This window comes from Montipora capricornis, chromosome 14 (assembly GCF_036669925.1).
Source record: "Montipora capricornis isolate CH-2021 chromosome 14, ASM3666992v2, whole genome shotgun sequence".
Taxonomy (NCBI): Eukaryota; Metazoa; Cnidaria; class Anthozoa; order Scleractinia; family Acroporidae; genus Montipora; species Montipora capricornis.
In genome coordinates, this window is record NC_090896.1 from 17,218,188 (window position 1) to 17,223,187 (window position 5,000).

Here is a 5,000-nt window from a genome sequence, read left to right on the forward strand (position 1 = left end):
AAATGATCTGTTTGGCACTTGAGGAGGTTTGTGCAGTGTAAATTGATTATTTTAAATCCTGATATATTAATACCCAAGAATGGGGTAATATTAAAAGAAGTCACTTTTTGGGTTTCTCTGGGTCTGGAACTCCCTCACCTACGGCAACAGACAACCATGATATGGCTTATGAAGTAACCTTTCCTGTGGTACGCTATTAAATGCGTCAGAGAAAACGAAGCAAATGCACCTCCTTGGTTGCCATTATTTACTACAGTTGCTGGGTGATGCAATGCTGCCATGAGTTCATGGGTTTCAAGGCTTCTTTGTTTGTGGAAGCCATGCTGGAAAATTGTGACTATATTTTGGTTATCTAGGTGTTCCCAAATATGATAACTTTACAAGTTACATGTCAATGATATACGTCAATGATTACATGCAAGTGAACTGTTGCCCTTGTCCTTCTTAAGGTGGCTGGAACGAATTTCACTGCTTTTAAGAAACCTCCTAATTACATATAAGGGTTGTCACTACAACACTGTATGACGTAAGAGCAAAGTCATGGTACCATATGAAACACCAATTATTGGTTAACAAAATACGCCCACTATTGCGACATAACAGGTTACCATGGCAACATGAAAGCTCTCCAAAGAAATCCTTTATTTTTTCTTTCCTTTGCTTATATCTCAAAAATGAACTTGGTGACCCCCATTTTTCTGGTAGAATAGCTTTAGTGACCCCATGTTGCATGAAGCCAGGTTTACTGTTACCTAACATGAAAGGAGATATAATTTCAATAAAAGAGTGACTTTGAGAGGTTGTGGATGCCAGATGTCATTTCATTTCATCAAAACATAAACAAGCCAGTTCAGATTGAGTGACAGTCCAGTGGGATAATTCCTTTCAAATACAAAGTCATACTAAGGAAAAGAGAACTGATATGCACTAGCACAGCGTTTTCATGTAATGTCGCAGCGGCTATGTTGGTATCTCTAAACAAAGAAACAGTGGCTATGTTGGTGTCCCAAACTAATCCTCAGGGATTGAGCTCTGTCCTTACGGAAACATTTGCTTTTGTATCCATTGAAAAGCATGGTAACTGATCACGCCAGTTAAAACACCCTAGGACCACAATTTTCCTCATAATTAACAGCCTGGTCCCACAAGCCTCCTGTGGCTCAGTCTGTGTCAGGGTATATCCAAACTAGTAGGCAGAAGGTCATGGGATCAGTTCCTGCAAGGAACACTCAGATTTATTATTCAAGTGGAATGTTTTTGTTACTAAGTACTGCCATAAATTAATCATTTAAATTGATAGTAAATATGTTTATTAATCCCCGATTGATTATGCTTGAAAAGAAATCGCCAAATGTATGCAGTTAGAAGATTTGTTTTTTCCAGAAAGATGGGGGTTGCAATGACTGACATAAGGTTTGAATGAATAAACAAAATGATATCCTTCAGACAATACGGCCCTAGAACTCAGTTTAATAGGGCGCTAAATGTTACGCTTCTCAAGTCTGACTGTTTTACCAAGTAATCTGTACGTTACACTCCATTCATAGTCCGCAATCGTTAGTCCAATCTACCCTTTCCTGATCAGCACCTATCGGGCCGTCGTTTCGTGCTGTTGTATGCTTGAAGAGGAAATAGAATGCCGGCTAGTAATTACTCAGAATGAAAAGCGTTATCTCTCAAGTCTTCCTAAACAAGGAGTCCCGAACCTCAAGATATGTTTGCTCCAACAAAAATCCCTTTCCACAAACACGTTTTGTTGGAGCCGGTTCCTTCGCATGTTCTTTCGCGTGCAGTACTTTTCATTTTTTTTTGTTTGCAGTGATGTTTGCAGTGCGAATTTTTCTGGGAGTGCGTGGTTTTACTTTGTTTGCAGTGTGCAAAGAACTTTTTGTCTGCAGTTTGTAAGAATACTTTGTCTGCAGTGTGAGAAGATATATTTTATGTGTGCAAAGGTTTTTGCTTTGCACTGTGCGAGGATTTTTTTTGTTGTGCGTGATGACATTTTGTTTGCAGTGTGGGGATTTATTTTGTTTGCAGTGTGCGAAGATATTTTGTTTGCGGTGTGCAAAAGTTTTTTCGTTTGCAGTGTGTGAGGATTCTTTTTAGGTGTGTGTTAGTGCAGTGTGCCAGATTTATTTTGTTTTCAGAGTGGGATTGTGATTGTGGGAGTGAAGTCAGCATTTATTTTAATTTGTTTGCAGTGCATTTTATTTTGCAAGATGAGTAACTCCTTGTAATATGTGGCTGAATTAATGGCGAAAGGTGTGTCCCTCATGGTCACCGCAGATTTCAAAGTCAATGTTGTTGTAGGGGACACAAACTTTTCGCGTCAAAGCAGTTTGCTACAAATTCTTTCGAAATGTCCACAAACGTCCGGTTCAAGTACAGATGGTGATGTATCGTCCCTACGCCCAAAAGAAGGCGCTAGATTAGTGCCTTGGTTTCTACCATCTAGCGAACGTTGCGAACAATTAACCACTTAAATGACTGGATGTGGTGGCCGTTTCAAGAAAAATGGTGCTGCTCAGAAGATTGTCAATGGGTATTTTAAGTTTCTCAAAATTTTACTGTTAAGAAACGGAGGAATTGATTCAAAGTAGGGAATTTCACGGAGCTCCGCACACACTGAAGGCGCGCAGAGAATCATAATTAAGAAAATATGGTAACCCATGGATGCGAGAAATTTTGGTTTTATAGCGGAATAAACTACATCAGTAAAACTCTTTTTTGACCTTGAACTGACAAATTTTCCCGAAAGTTTCTAATTTTATTGTGATTCCTATTCGCTGGCTATTGACAGTTGACTCTGAAATGGCTTTTTTTTTCCTTTTCCATTCGCTCGCTGAGAATGTGATTGTTTTCTTTTAAAATTCATGCAATTCAAGAAAATTCATTGCCAAACTGGTGAATTCCATAGTACAGTTCGCTTTAAAAACTGATATCGCATTCATATCGGTATTTTGCGTGAAATTCACCGTGTTTTTCACTTGGGAGGCAATTAATTTTTCTACAGAAGAAAGCGAAGAAAAACATTTCATTTAAGCAGTAACCGGAAACACCAAAACGCGGACAATTCGAAAACCTTTTATTTTCACTAACCCTACAGGCAGTAAGAATAAATAACCAGGGAGCTCCGCTTTTAGGCTTGGCTAGATCTTTATATTAACCAGTGCTCCCAGAGCCTACTGTTTAAGTTTGTTGACTTTTGCAAGAAGAGTGCAATCTTGGACATAGTGGGCGACTGGGTTACACAAACGTGATGAGTTGATCGACTTCAGAATGGTCAACGGTGCATCGGGCGAGGTTCTTTGAAATTGTCTGGCATCAAGTTATACCTGAAAAGAGCGTGCAAGACAGTGGCGAAGATGATGCGATTGTGATGGACCCAAGATCTAAATATATAAACGTTAGAGACCAGGGGTCACTGGGCAACAACGGAAAATCTTTTGGAAGTTGTGACTTTTCACTTGCCTTACCAAGGGAAAGCAATGAAAACGTGCAAAAGTGGCCCTGGTCAAGTAAATACCTAGTACCTAACATTTGCTACAACCGTTTTGGCCACGTACGCCTCGTACGTGTTCATCAAGGTGAAAGGATCGCGTCGCTTGACTTATCAGTATCTCACAGTTGACGTGCTCCCACAGTTGACATGACACAAAAAGAAGCCAAGGAGAACGGCGGTTTTCGTACATCAGAAAACCTTTAAGACTGCTGTAAATTACGGATTCGATTCTTTAATCCTGACAGACGCAAGCATGCGACCTTTGCTCAAACCTCAGTGCGACTTAATTTTTGCTACAAAAAAATGGAGTCCGGGACAACACAGCAAGTTAGACAACGAGATGAGCAAGCGGATTTTTGACGCAATTGGCAAATATGTTCACTCCATGCGGAAAATTATTGAATCGCAGTCTCGACGTGCTTACCAGCAAGGAACACACAATTTTGTCTCAAGATCAAAAGCACGGCTCTCCAATGCCAAATTGCAGTATCAAAAGAAGAGAGAGGAGGGGGTGGAGTTGTTTTTAAAATCCAAGAGTTCCTTCAAAAGTTGCAGAAAACCAATGGCACATCAGCGGATAAGGAAGTGGGCACAGTATTTTTCAGCTCAATTTCCGTTGCTAGTTTTGAACAAGTCACTGAATGCGAAGAGTCAAAAAGCGTCCGTGGCCCAAAAAAACATACCTCTGAAAAACGGCATTGTTTGCGGGAACTTTGTAGCAAGAGCAGCTGATTAGTTGAACTGGTGCACGCAAGAACAATTTCCTTTGTACTCGATGACAGTGGGGGCTTAAACCAAGGAACTTCGGATAGCAAGATGAGCACCGATAACACTTGGAAACTGTGCCTCCACTAAATGAAAGAAGGACTCCTTCTTTAGAGGGGCTGTCTCCAAATATTCTAGTATATTGAAAGCAGAAGCCTCTATCCTGCAAAAGCGTTTAAAATACCCTTTAAAACAACATATGGTAACGAAAATTTCGACTCAGTGAGAGATTACCAGAAGAGCGGTCATTTCAATGTCACCTACAACACTTTGCGTTGCTGCGCCCGCTGTTAAGTTAGTTCTACTCAGAATTCAATGCGTCCAGGGCCAAGGTAGAGGAATGGCTGGTTGCACACGGTGGTGTACAGAGTCGAAACAGAAACTTAAGGAAATGGAAGGTCAATTTTTACTTCGACGTGGCCTCCGTTTTTTGAAAATGTAACATACATTGCAGTGAATTTTGTTAGTGTTGATTAAAGCAATGAATAACCACTGATGTTGGGTGGTTAATGTCAATGCTTTATTTTGATGTCCTGGATCTGCTGGATTACGTAATCGCACATATAGGATTAAGAGTGCCTCTCAGCAATTTTCACCAAAGACTGTGCAAGATAAAAATATCGAAAATTGCCAAACTTGTCACAATAAAGGCCTACGAAAAATATGTTTTAGTTTGTTTCGATAATTATTTTACCTGGACGGCGACTTTTTCGGTATTGGGCCTTGTGAGGGA